Raw genomic sequence first — 15,052 nt, forward strand, 5'->3', positions numbered from 1 at the left:
CATCGCATATACAGAGTTGTAAATATTGGGTCATGCAACTGCTTTTGTGCTTTACTGTTACTCGTTGATACTGTTTATTACTTATGTCTGTTGGTATATTTTGGTGATTAATGTAGCATGACAAAATGTGAATGCCAATTTGGAATTACTGACTTGATGCAAGTGCATTGCTTTGAATGATTTTCTATATTTTGAAGTAGTTTTTATATTATTTTGGTATACCATGCATTTTTCATTGGCTATACATAAAAATAACTACCAGTACTGTACTTACACTAGAAAAAAAAAAATAATAGAAGAAAAATAATTTATTCCATGATTAATTACCCTTTCCCTGGAATGATTATTGCTTCCATGGCCGTGAGCCATCTGAGTGTGCCTTGCGCATTACGGAGGTTATTCTCTCGGGCATGGAAGCATACATTCCTTTCTCATATCCTTTGACTAAAGCAAGAAAGCCTTGGTTTAATCACGCTTGTTCTAATGCTGTCCGCAACAAGGAGAAGGCCTACAAAAGGTACTGGAGCCAACCCACCCCTGAATCACATCATCTTTACGTTTTTGCCCGGAATCGTGCTAAGTCTGTTCTTCGCTCTACTAAAAATAATTTCATCCATACTAAATGCTCTCAACTCTCCAACTCGAATTCTTCCCGCTCCTTCTGGCACCTTGCCAAAAATCTTTCTAACAACTTTACCTCATCATCCTTTCCTCCTCTTTTCTACTCTGATGGCTCTGTAGCTATTTCTTCTACTGATAAAGCAGATCTCTTCGCACAGACTTTCTCCTCCAATTCCACCTTAGACGATTCCGGTGCTGTTCCTCCATCACTTCTCCCCTCTGACTTCCTCATGGCTGACATTAAAATTTCTTCAGTTGATGTATTTTCTGCCATCACTGGCCTCAGTACTAACAAGGCATATGGGCCTGATGGGGTCCCTCCTGTTGTTCTCAAGAACTGTGCTTCTATGCTTACACCCTGCCTAGGCAAACTCTTTCGCCTTTGTCTGTCAACTTGTACCTTTCCTTCTTGCTGGAAGTTTGCTCTCATTCAGCCAGTCCCAAAGAAGGGTGACCACTCCCAACCCTCCAACTATCGTCCAATTGCTTTAACGTCCTGTATTTCAAAAGTTTTCGAGTCAATTCATAATAGAAAAATTTTAAAGCATCTTTCCTATCACAACCTTCTTTCCGATCGTCAGTATGGGTTCCGTCAGGGACGCTCCACTGGCGATCTTCTCACCTACTTTTCAGACTCCTGGTCATCATCCTTTCGGGACTTTGGCGAAAGCTTTGCCATTGCACTTGACATCTCAAAGGCTTTCGATCGAGTCTGGCATAAATCTTTAATTTCCAAACTGCCCTCCTACGGTTTCTATCCTTCTATCTGTGCCTTCATCGCTAGCTTCCTTTCTGGTCGTTCTATAGCCGCTGTTGTAAACGGCCTTCGTTCTTCTCCAAGATCTATCAACAGTGGTGTTCCTCAGGGCTCTGTCCTATCACCAACTCTCTTCCTTTTATTCATCAATGATCTTCTAAGCTGTACATCTAACCCTATCCACTCATACGCTGATGACTCCACCCTTCACCTTTCCATTCGGTTCCCCCAACGCCCATCTCAATAGTTACTTCTACAAACAAGGGATGAGGCTATGGCACACCTAATGTCTGACTTGGCTCGTATCGCTGACTAGGGTAAAAATAATATGGTTGTCTTTAATGCATCTAAGACTCAGCTCTTACACCTATCAACCCGACAAAATCTTCCACAGGTGTGCCCATTAATGTTTAATAATATTCAGCTTAATCCTGCATCATCCTTGAACATGCTTGGGGTTTCATTTACTCGGGACTAATCTTGGAAAGATCATATTACATCTCTTGTAAAATCTGCTTCCAAGAGATTGGATGTGCTAAGCCAACTCTGCTCTTCTTTACCCCTGCACAATTGTTGACTCTATACAGAGGTTTTATCCGCCCCTGTGTGGAGTACAACTCTCATGTGTGGGGAGGCTCCCCACATACAGCTCTTCTCAATAGGGTGGAGTCAAAGGCTTTTCGTCTCATTAACTCTCCTCCTCTTACTGACTCCCTTCAACCTCTGTCTCTTCGCCGCACTGTTGCATCTTTATCTCTTTTCTATCGCTACTTTAATGGTCACTGCTCCTCTGAACTGTCTGCTTGCATTCTTCCACCTCTACGACGGGTGCGTAGCACCCGTCTGGCAGCAAACTCTCATCCCTTTTCTGTCCAACTCTCTAATGCAAGAGTTAACCGTTACTCCCAGTCTTTCATTTATGGAACAGGTCAGCTCTGGTTGTCTCCCTCTATCTGCATTTCCTGCTGCCTATGATATCCAGTCTTTCAAACGCAGTGTGTCCAGGCATCTCAAAATAATCGGATCTTGAATTTGGCTCTCTATTGTATTTTGTTTTTCTCTTGGAGGGAACTGTTACTGCGGGCTATGGCCTTTGGTTCCTTCTTCCTGGCATTAAAAAAAAAAAAAAAAGTGTTTAAGCTAGGTATAGCACAGTTTTTTACATGCAAGAACTGTTTTTAACATTGTGTGTAATATGATGTTCACAATTGTGAACTTGTTTTTTGTTGAAAATCTCCTTTAGTTCTGTCATAATTAAAATAACCAACTGCACCAAGGAAATTTGTGCTGGAAGTCCTTCGTAGGATGTGTTTAATATTGACTTAGAAATATTTCTCCCCACAACCATATAAAATATAGCCACTTAGACCCCAAATAAGGTGTGAATATGGTTTATTGATCTACTTCCTCTTGTTCTATCATTTATATGTGGATTATTTTAAATTATATTGTGTTTTCCAGGAAAATTTTGTCTATGATGCTGAACTGTAGACAGACTATAGCTGATAAAAATTTCAGAGTATGTTTTCTGTACATTCACATTTTCTTGGTCTGTGTAGACCGTTTACTTACTTCTTTCACAAATATGGAAATGTGCAGTACCTTCATCATCCCAATCTTGAGTAACTATATTTTTTACTATAACCCTGAGTACCTTTTAGTTAAATATTACTATGTATCCTACAATCTGGTATTTTACACCTTGCCAAAATGTATACATTGACATGGGTATGTACTGTTCCAGTATTCATCAAGCATTATTAGTGTTCATTTCATAAGACTAAATTTAATTATTTCATTAATTACATTATGTGGTACATTTTTATTACTAAGATTTCCACATACTTCCAGGAGTTATAGTCATTACCAACATTTCCACATACTTCCAGGAGGTATAGGTGCTCTGAATGTGAAACAGATTATGACACCATGGATGAAGCCACGCAGTGTCTCTTGAGATGTCAGCATCAACTTAACGGTACCGGGTTGGAGTGTTAGACTCCTTTGAAATAACCATAATTTAATGAGTTCTTTTCTGCTTCAGTTGCTGATAATAACAGAAGTAAGGTTGTCATTATGTGTTATTTTTATAATTATCAAATCTATACTACTGTATTGAGACATACTGTATTTGTACTGTTATAAATTTTAGTGTATCAGTGTTCAGTGTGTGAGCAGCATTACTCTTCAAGCGATGCTGCGTCGAAGTGTTTGTCCAGTCACTTTACCAGGGAGGAATGACATGTCATGGATTGTTCCTTGGCTTCCTCTGCTGCAGGCCCTATTTGTGGTCCTTCCTCGGCTTCCTCCGCTGCTGGCCTTTCTTGTGGTCCTTCCTCGGCTTCCTCTACCACTGGCCCTTCTCGTGGACCTTCCTTGCCTTCCTCTGCTGCTGGCCCTTCTTGTGGACCTTCCTCGCCTTCCTCTGCTGCTGGCCCTTTTCGTGGTCCATCGAGTGATGCCGGGATACTTGCAGGAGGTACAGTCATTACTAACATTTCTATATACATCCTGAAGGTATAGGTGTTCTGAATGTGAAACAGATTATGACACCATGGATGAAGCCATGCAGTGTCTCTTGAGGTGTCAGCAACAATTTAACGGTACCGCAGGAATGGAGTGTTGGACTCCTTTGAAATAACCATAATTTAATGAGTTCTTCTCTACTTCAAATGCTGATAATAACAGAGCTAATGTTGAGATTATCTGTTATTTTTATAATTATCAAATTTATAATATTATATTGCGACATAATATATTTATAGCGTAATAAATATCACCATAGCAGTGTTCAATGTGTGAGCAGCATTACTCTTCAAGCGATGCTATCTCGAAGTGTTTGTCCAGTCACTTGGCCAGGGAGGAATGGGATGCCATGAACTGTTCCTCGGCTTCCCCTGCTGCTAGCCCTTCTCACGGTCCATCGAGTGATGCCGGGCATGTCAGAGGTTTGTAGCTTACCATCAATCCATTTCTGGAATGTGTCTTACTATCCACAGAATATCCATAAAGTTACATTATGAGAGCATTGTAGTTAGGCATGCATTACGTGAATGCCTTACTTAATATTTATTATTTGTATTTTATAAGATTTGTGGTATAACAATGACACTTCACATAAATATTTTTTTCTGCTATTAGAAAGACATTCATTGGTGAATTACAAGGGTGCCTTTGAATAAAGTAGAAAGCTAGACTGTAATAGAAATTAACAAAGTTTTCAGACAGTAACTGTTATTGAATGCAATATCTGTAATGCACGCCTTACTTATCCAGATTCACATGGTTTGTTTCAAAGAACCGGGCCAATAATGTATGGCCCAGTTCCCTCTATAGTAGGGATAAACCGTAAAATGAATGCTCGCATCAATGTCTCATTACTTGTTTCTATAACCAGTAATAGGTAATACATCTTGAAATGCAGATATATTGCACAGAGTCTTACATAGTCATTATTTGAAAGGTGGTATGTCAAATCCACAACCATGGTATAGTGCTACATTTAAATTGTGTAATGAAAACATACTGTTGTGCTAATGAATCATATCGTATTGAAACAGCACCAAACATACTACTGTATTAACATATTAGCATTGACAGATTGTGACCCAAACAGATGTCTTATATCTCATTCAGGTAAGCGGAAGCCTCTGGCAAAAGAGACCCCTATGTGGAGTGATGATGCTACACACATTCTTGCAGTAATGGTGGAGGACAGCTATCACCTCACTGATAGCAAGACAACAAGAAATCAAGAAGTGTGGCAGAGAATCACACGAGAGTTGTCTGTACAGGTTCCGTAAACATATATCTTTTAAAATTGCTCTTACCCCTTTCATTCTGAGCATACAATATTTGTTTTTGTATTAATTAGTAAAATTTTTATATCAGTTCTTACCACTGTGCATGCTAACACACCTTCAGTGGTCATTATGAATCAAAGTGCCACAATGATTTTACTGAGTATTCATATCGAGATGCAACATGGTGATGTTGTGATGTTTGGTATGCTGTTATACGCAAATCCAGTGCAGTATTACCATCCAAGTAGGTCTTACTCTTGATTTGGCTTGTATAAAAAATCTTTAGGCAAGGGTGTGTTATATATTTTATTTTTATACATGGTAAAAGAAATACCTACTCATTCAAAAATAAAAAAAGTGCAACACAAAACGATTTGCCTTACATACCTGTATGTTTGAACCTGTAGTAATAGTAGTTGTTCCCTAGGCAGTCTGGCCGAACAGCCCCGAGTCCCTTAGGAGGGCCATGGCCGGGACCGGGCTTTCCCACAGAGCTCTCAAAGAGTGTATGTTGTGTTGTTGGTGTAGGTGATTGTGTGCAATGCAGTTTTCCATAATGTGCTTAATAGTATGGGGTGCTGTGTTGCATCCTGGACAGGCATCAGCGACGGAGTCATCCAGCCTCTTCTGGTAGCTTAAGAGGGCTGGATGGTGCCCACATCTCAGCCTGGCCAGGTGGACCCTGTCCTCACGAGGAAGATAGGATTTAGAAGGGTGGATGTCAGGAGGCCCTGCATGCAGCTGTGTGTTGTCTTTAAGTGACTGAATGGAGCGGCGAGTGATCTGAGTGTGGATATGCTTCTGGAAGCTGGTCTGAGGTGGGTGAGGGGGGAGAGATGACAGTATTTGTGTATGGTATCATGTGCTGGGTGTTGTTTTGATGTTCTCTTTCTTAACCATGTTTTCCATCAAAAGCCTCTGTTCCTTCGTACCTAATATCGTATATAAAAATTGATCTTCAGCAGTGAACTGAAAGTGTGAGTTATCAGTTTCCTACCAAATAATATATATATATATATATATATATATATATATATATATATATATATATATATATATATATATATATATATATAATTTTTGTTGCTTTACGGTTATTCCCGATTACATGCAGAAAGAAATAATCATCAAATTACCAAAGGTTCTTTATTATAAGTTCCAGTTTCTTGCCATACACCATCTTATTCCATGCTTATTTGTGACATCTATTTGTTGTTCCACCCTGTGGCGGGGGGGACACAACCTGGCCGCACTATGGGGTGGTACTATTACTCTGCGGCCAGGTTGTGTTAGGAAGAATACTGCCACCGTATTCCCTGCGTGTCGTAAAAGGCGACTAAAAGGGGCGGGGTGAGGGGACTAGGGACCCCCTCCTCTGTTTTTTAGTTCCTAAAAAGAGACAGGCCAGAGAAAGGGATGGGGGATGGAGTTATCCCCGTACCCCGAAGATTGGGTCTATGAATGTGCGTGGATGCAGTACGATTGACGCTAAAAGGGAGGAGACTGGGAGAATGTTTGTGAGAAGAAAGTTGGATGTGTTAGCTTTGAGTGAAACGAAGATGAAAGGGAAGGGGGAATCTATGTTTGGAAGTGTAAATGGAAGATTGTCAGGTGTTGATAGAGGAAGGGCAAGAGAAGGTGTGGCCTTGTTAGTGAGTCCGGAAGTACAGCAATGTGTGATTGAATGGAAGGAGGTGTCATCGAGACTGATGTGGGTGAAAGCGAAATTTGAACATGAGTTGTGGGTGTTTGTGAGTGCATATGGGCCTGGTAGTGAAAGGGATGAACAAGAGAGGGAGTCTTTCTGGAATGATGTTGATGAGTGTCTGCAGAGTTTTGGAGCGAATGTGAATGTGGTAATGATGGGAGATCTGAATGCTAGAGTGGGAAATGTAGCAGTTGAAGGCGTAGTTGGTATGCATGGTGTGCCTGGAAGATATGAAAATGGGGAACGAATGATAGCGATGTGTGTTGAGCGAGAGATGGTGATTGGGAATACGCTGTTTGAGAAGAAAGAAATATATAAGTATACATGGGTGAGACAGGAGGGTGGAAGGGTTGTTGATAGAGCCTTGATGGACTATGTGGTTGTGTCTAGGAATGTAATAGGAAGATTGTTGGATGTGAGAGTTCTGAGAGGGGAGGGTGGAGGTATGTCTGACCACTACCTGGTGGAGGGAAAGTTAAGAGTAGGTAAGAGATGGGTGAGAGCTAGGAGGGTTAGGTGTGGCAGGGAGGTTTTGAAAGTGAGTGAGTTGGATAAAAGAGAGAAAAAGATAGAGTATCAGGAGAAATTGAAAGATGAGTGGAACGCAGAGAAAGATCGGGAAAATGGCAGCGTGGAGGAGGAATGGCAGTTGTTTATGAGTGCTGCGGTGGGGCATGCAGAAGAGGTGTGTGGTGTGAGATGTGTGGGTGGTGGTGTAAGAAAAGGAAGTGAATGGTGGTGCGAGGAAGTAAGTATGGCTGTGGCTGAGAAGAGACGTGCATATGAAGTGTGGCTGCAGAGGAAGGATGAGATGTCATTTGAAAGGTATAAGGAAAAGAGGACTAGAGCGAGAAGGGCTGTGCGTGATGCTAAAGTGGCAGCAGATGAGAGGTGGGGTATGCGGCTGACAGAGAATTTTCAACAGAATAAGAAAATGTTTTGGAAAGAGGTGGAAAGGGTGCAAAAGGGAGAGTCTGGGAAGGAAGAACGAGTAAAACCAGAGGATGGAAGGATGTTAATTGAGATGGATGCAGTAAGGAAGAGATGGGCAGAGTATTTTGAAAGATTGTTAAATGTAGAGGAGGAAAGGGTGGCTGAGATTGTGGCGGATGGAAGGGTGCAAGGAATAAATGTGTTGGGAGAGTTGAATGATTCTTTGATCACGAAGGAGGAAGTGGAGAAGGCAGTAAAGGAGATGAAAACAGGGAAAGCTGCAGGTATGGATGGGTGTGCTGTGGAATGCCTGATGGGTGGTGGAGTGACTATTGTTGACTGGTTAGTAAGATTGTTGAATGTGTGCTCTGAGAAAGGTATGGTGCCAATTGACTGGGCAAGTGCTTGTGTGGTCCCGATGTATAAAGGCAAGGGTGATAAGTATGAATGTACTAGCTTTAGGGGTATAAATCTGTTGAGTGTTGTAGGTAAGGTGTATGGTAGAGTGTTAATTATGAGAGTTAGAGAGGGTACAGAGGGAGTGATTAGTGATGAGCAATGTGGCTTTAGGAGAGGAAGGGGATGCATTGATCAGGTGTTTGCTGTGAGACAAGTGTGTGAAAAGTATTTAGCGAAAGGCAAGGATGTATTTTGGGCATTTATGGATTTAGAGAAAGCATATGATAGAATTGATAGGGAGGCTTTGTGGACTGTTTTAAGATTGTATGGACTTGATGGTAGGTTACTAAAAGGGGTGAAAAGTTTTTATGTAAATAGTAGAGCGTGTGTAAGAGTGGGAAATGCTGTGAGTGATTGGTTTCCCGTGAGAGTGGGGCTGCGACAGGGATGTGTGATGTCGCCTTGGTTGTTTAATATTTACATGGATGGTGTTGTAAGGGAGGTGAATGAAAGAGTTTTAGGTGGTCTGAGTCTGGTAAATGTTGATGGAGGAGAGTGGAATCTGAAGCAGCTGCTGTTTGCAGATGATACTGCACTGGTGACTGATTCAGAGGAGAGATTGAGACAGTTGGTAGAGGAGTTTGGAAGGGTGTGTGAAAGGAGGAAATTGAAAGTAAATGAGAATAAGAGTAAAGTGATGAAGTGTACGAGGTTGATAGATGGTAGGGGGATGAATATAGTTTTGAATGGTGAGTTGCTTGAGGAGGTAGATTGTTTTAAATATCTAGGGTCACATATTGCTGTGGATGGAAGAATAGATGCAGAAGTGAAGTTTAGAATAAATGAAGTAGGAAAGGTGCTGGGAGGAATGGAAAAAGTGTTTAAATGCCGTTCGCTTAGAATGGATGTAAAGAGAAGGCTGTATGAGGGTGTTGTGGTACCGACTGCATTATATGGGGCTGAAACATGGAATATGGGTGTAGCAGAGAGGAAAAGTTTGAATGTAATGGAGATGAGATGTCTGAGGAGTATGTGTGGAGTCACGCGTATGGATCGAGTGCGAAATGATGAAGTGCGAAGGAGAACTGGAGTTGTTTGGGAGATGGCTGGTAGAGTTGAGCAGAGGGTGTTGCAATGGTTTGGGCATATGGAGAGAATGGATAATGAGCGATTGGTGAAAAAGATAACTAGATCTGATGTGAGAGGTGTAAGGCTGAGAGGAAGACCACGAATAGGATGGATGGACAGTGTGAAGAGAGCGCTGGATGCAAGAGGGATGTCTGTTGAGCAAGGAAGAGTGGCTGTGCGTGACAGAAATAAATGGAGAGAAATTGTGAATGAATAAGTGATGACGCAGCACTGAGGGGATATTCTCCCGCATTTGGTCTGATCAGCTAGTCAGGTCAGGTGCGGGTAAGGGGATGGGTCTATTATGATGTGGCAGGGGTAAACCAGTTCTGCTGTCGGGCCCTGCTGCGGATGTCACTGATTGCATTGCGCAGTTGACCCTTGTGCGGTGTGGTGCAGTGAGGATCTGTCCGTTCTCCCCTTTGGGGCTAAGATGCGAATGAATGTGTTTGAATGGATGTGTAAATGGAGAGTGAGTCGTCCTGTCTCGGCTACCTCCCTTTCCTTGGGGGAAGCAGCCTAGGTATATAGATAGATAGATAGATAGATTTGTTTGGAAACTGTGTACAAGGATCACTGTGATATATATGAGACTAAGAGTGTGATTTCACATGTTCCTAAAATGCTTCCAGGCTGAGTTAGTTTCGTACCTTTATAAATGTCCAGGTGTTACCACAGATAAGAGTATATACGTTTGTCATTCCACCAGAACCTGTCCAAAGGCCTCCTTGATTTAACAAATGTTTAAAGTTTATTAAAAACCTGCAACAAAGTTTCTTTGGTGTTGGTGGTGTGTGTAATATAATTTTGTAATATAACATTTGTGTTATTATTACCTTGTTATGTTTGTGATATAATAGTTGCTCTTTTGGTGACAGTGATTGTGAAATATACTGCAGAGTATAATATTTATTTTTTTTAAGGGAATCAAATAAACGTGATTTGTTTTTGTACAATATAAGATATATTTTTAATAAAAGCATATTCCTGTACCAGTACTGAACATTTTAAGTGATATGTTCTTGAACTTTGGAATAAAACATAGCTATATATATTACATTGCTTCAGTCAATTTTTGATCCCACTTTGGCATCAGCATGGCAAAGGAATTTGGAGACTAGGCGTCAGCTCTTCATAGTTCCACACATCTTCATATGTCACCTACTATTATATTTCATGCACAATTGCACCTGGTCTATCTATGTATCTGTTGCCAGACGCCTCAATCCCGTTCGGGATGGCCAGAAACAAATCGCCTCCACGTCGCTCTGTCCCTCGCCATTTCACTGCCCTGCTCCCAACTCACACCCTCCTCTCCCACATACCTATCCACCCCATCCCTCCATCTCATCCTCGGCCTTCCCCTCCCGCTCCCCCCCTCCACCTCACTCACATACACTTTCTTCGTCAGTGTTTCACTCTCCATCCTCTCCACATGGCCAAACCACCTCAGTGTATTCCTCCTAACGCTTCCTATCACATCCAAATCCACACCACAACACTCCTTTTTATCCTCATTTGTCAGCCTGTCTCTCCATGTCACTCCACAGGCTCCTCTTAACTCATTTCCACTGCTCTCTGTCTTGACTTATGTCCTTCCAACAATGTCCAAGCTTCACTTCCAAACGTTAGAGTTGGTATCACAATACTGTCATGTAGTAACTTTTTCACTTCCATGCTCACTTCCCTGTTTCTTATCACTGCTTTCAAGGAACCAGCAACCTTTCTTCCCTGCTGTACGCTTTCAAGCACTTCACACTCCAAACCTCCATCCTTATTCATCTCACTCCCCATATACTTAAACGTACTCACATTTTCCAATTCCTCACCATCAAACCTCGATGTACATGCACTGACTTCACCTCTCTCAAAGACCATCACTTTACTCTTCCCTACATTCACATTTAGATTCCGTTTCTTACTCTCCCAAACTCATCCACCAAGCCTTGCAGCTTCCTTTCGTGTTCACTCAACAACACAGTATCATCTGCAAACAACAGTACAGGGAGTTTCCAAACACTACCCCCTCTCACCAGGGCCACTCCAAAATCCACTACCCTACCTTGTACATCTTTTATTACCCCATCCATGTAGAGATTGAACAACCATGGAGACATGACACATCCCTGTTTCAACCCAACCTTCAAAAAGAAAAGTTCACTTAGTTCACCATCCACACGCACTGCAGCCTTAGCACCATCATACATACTCTTCACAGCATTCAACAACTTCCCATCTACTCCATATATTCTTAACCTGCCCCATCCCGACGTTTTCTGGGCAGTGGTACGTCCCAGTCCCGACATTTTTGGACCTTTTTTTTTTTTGTGGCTCAAACATCCGCTTTTGGTGAGAAACATCGAAAATTCATAGAGAAATCCCTCACCTGAGATTTAAAATACTCGATCCAGGTAGGAGTACCTCCTTACCTTACAGGGTTTTCTAACAGGCTGGCTGCAAAGAAAACGAGTTCCATGGGAGGATAACTATTCTACACCACTCATAAACGGTATTTATTTATTTATTTGGTACGAATTTATATGTAGTACGAGAGTATATTGGTTTTCAAACGGTAATATTGGCATTATAAGCATTGTTTCACTCACTTACTCATCACCATTCCTGACCTTTTTTTTGCCACATTACCTGATCATCATTTCTGACTGTTTCTTCCTCTAATGTTTGTCCTCCACATTGTCATCGATTGGGGAATCACTCTGGCCCTGAATTTCGTACCGTAGCATGACATGGCTTTACTGGCTAGGTCACTGATAACAGGTGAATTGCTGAGAAAAGGTCATGCAGGGGGGGGGAGGAGGTCAATCTGGGTAAGACATTGTCCCTGGCTGGCATCTTGTAGAGGAAGGTGTCCCGTGTATACGTGCCAAAAATCACTCACGAAATCTGAAAATTGTGCAAATTAGGGACCTTGCAATGTTGCCGCATTAATTTATGTCTCCGGGATATGAGTGCACATCATGTGAGGATGTGAATTCACGTCTCTGGGACGGGGCGGGTTAATACTTTCCGCAATCCTTGTCTATCGACCCTGTCATATGCTTTCTCGAAATCCATGAAAGCCACATACAACTTCTTTCCCTTCTCTAGAAACTTTTCCATTAAAGATATAAGAATGAATATCTGATCTACACAACCTCTTCCCTTCCTAAAGCCTCCCTGTTCTTCTCCAACTGATTCCTCTGTTCTTTCTCTGTCAATAGGTATCCTACCATACAGTTTTCCTAATATACTAAGAAGACAAATGCCCCAGTGATTACCACACACTTCTTTTTCCCTTTTTCCTTTGTCTATCTATCTATCTATTGCCAGACGCCTCAATCCCGTTTGGGGTGGCCACAAACAAATCGCCTCCAAGTCGCCCTGTCCCCCGCAATCTCACTGCCCTGCTCCCAACTCACACCCCCCTATCTCATATACTTCTCCACCCCATCCCTCCATCTCATCCTCGGCCTCCCCTTCCCTCTTCCCCCCTCCACCTCACTCACATACACTCTCTTCGTCAGTCTTTCATCCTCCATCCTCTCCACATGGCCAAACCACCTTTGTACAAGGGAATAATTATACCTGACTTCCAATCCTCCGGGACTCTACCTTCCTCCCAGGCCAATCTACACATCTTCCACATCCATTCTGCTACTATCTCTCCCCCATGCTTCAGCATTTCACCACACACTTCATCAATACCTGGGGCTTTCCCAATTTTAACTTTCTTCATTGCCTTCACAACTTCTATCCTACTGATTTCTTCCTGTGTTCTCATCTCCCTCCTTCTCCCAGCCATTCCCGAGCCACTTATACTCGTATTACTCCCATCCTCTATGTTCAACAATTCCTTAAAGTGTTCTCTCCATCTGCTCACTTTTTCTCCCTTCTCCACTAGTAATCTACCATTTTTATCTTTCACTCCCCTGCTAACTTCACTTCCACCCTGTCTTACCCTCTTCACCTCTTTCCAGAACATTCTCTAACAGTCCCTCCACTTTACACTCAAATTCCTTCCAAATTCCTCATCTATTCTCTTCTTACTCTCTCTTACTAATCTTTTCACCTCTCTCTTCCTTTCTACATATAACTCTCTCTTCTGCCTCTCAACTTCTTCCGCGCCCCTATTTCTCATCCCTTCATTGTATGCTTCCTTCTTTTGTGCCACAGCCTGTCTCACCTCTTCATTCCACCACGCTGTTCCTTGCACCCCCCCTCCGTCTTCTCTTCATCCCACACACCACATCACATGCTGCACATATTTCTTCTGTGAATATCCTGCACACACCTTCCACGTCCCCCATCTGCTCCAATTCATATTTGCCCAATCGTTCCTCCACTTCTCTCTTATATTCTGCCTTTTTCTCATCCTCTTGTAACCTTTCCACTCTCCTTGCAAATACTCCTTCTTCCCGTCCTTCCCTTCTTCTATTTCTCCATCTTATTTGTATCTTGATTCTGGCCACCACCAAGTAGTGGTCAGAAAGTCCACTCCCCCAACCTCTATAAGCTCTTGCATCCATTACACATCTTCGCATCCTTTCATCCACACACATATGGTCAATCATTACCTTCCTTTCATTCAGTTCACCACCCACCCTTCTCATCACTCGTCATGTATACCTGTGGATCATTTTATGCCTGAAGAGGGTATTGGCTATCACCAACCCCCTTCCAGCACAAATGTCCACTAACACACTGCCATTCTCATCTATCTCAGCAGGCACACCTCACTCACCAACTATCCCATCCACCTTCACATTCCCTACTTTACCATTCATATCACCGATCAAAAACACTCTCTCATTCCTTCCAAACTTTTCGGTGCACACTCCCTCATTTGTCAAGAACTCTTCGCCCACTCTGCTTGCACGATCTTGCATTGGCACATGCATGCCCACAATCGCCCACATTTGTATTCCATCTTTCAATCTTACCCACACAATCCTTGACCCAACTGATCCATACTCTCTTATGTTCTTCTTCCATCTTTTACTCACAACTATACACACTCCTTCTTTTGCCCTCTCATTCTCACCTACTCCTGCACATATACCCCATCCATACTCCCATTCTCTCACACTCTCACCTCTCCATTTAGTTTCAGTTACTCCACATACATCAACTTTCGCACCCTCAAGCACCTAGACAATCTCTCTCTCTTTCACCTCATCATTCGCACCTCTTACATTCCATGTTGCAATTACCATGTCCTTTGTCCGGTCCTGGGTCGTCATCTTTTGGTCAGTCCTTGTCCGAGGCTTCTTGTTTGTCTTTTTAGTTAGTTGTTTTCCAGGGAGGGGCACTAACCCTTCGCCAACCCTTTTAGTCGCCATGTACGACAAGCAGGGATACTGGGGGTGTATTCTTGAAAAATACCCCTACCCCCAGGGGGTGCTGAAGGAATAAATAAACATAAAAATGTCAGTAATTTTATTCAGGAGTACTAACAAACAAGGTTAAACTGTGTTGACAAGCAAAGACGAACATGATTCAGAAGTTTCAACAAAAGAGACTAATTAACCATTTCTCTCTCATATTTTGAACCGAAAAATAGACAGGAGGATAACAACAAATTATCCCATCTCCAAGGGCAAGTCTCATGTCTTCAATGGCAAGTCTGTTTCTAAGGGCAATTCTCTTACCATCTGACTCTCCTTTCTCAAAGTGTAACCAGTGTCCTCCAGCCACAGTCACTCA

Source organism: Coenobita brevimanus, chromosome 55 (genome assembly GCF_032717465.1).
Source record: "Coenobita brevimanus isolate Jiangsu-jjx chromosome 55, ASM3271746v2, whole genome shotgun sequence".
Classification (NCBI taxonomy): domain Eukaryota; kingdom Metazoa; phylum Arthropoda; class Malacostraca; order Decapoda; family Coenobitidae; genus Coenobita; species Coenobita brevimanus.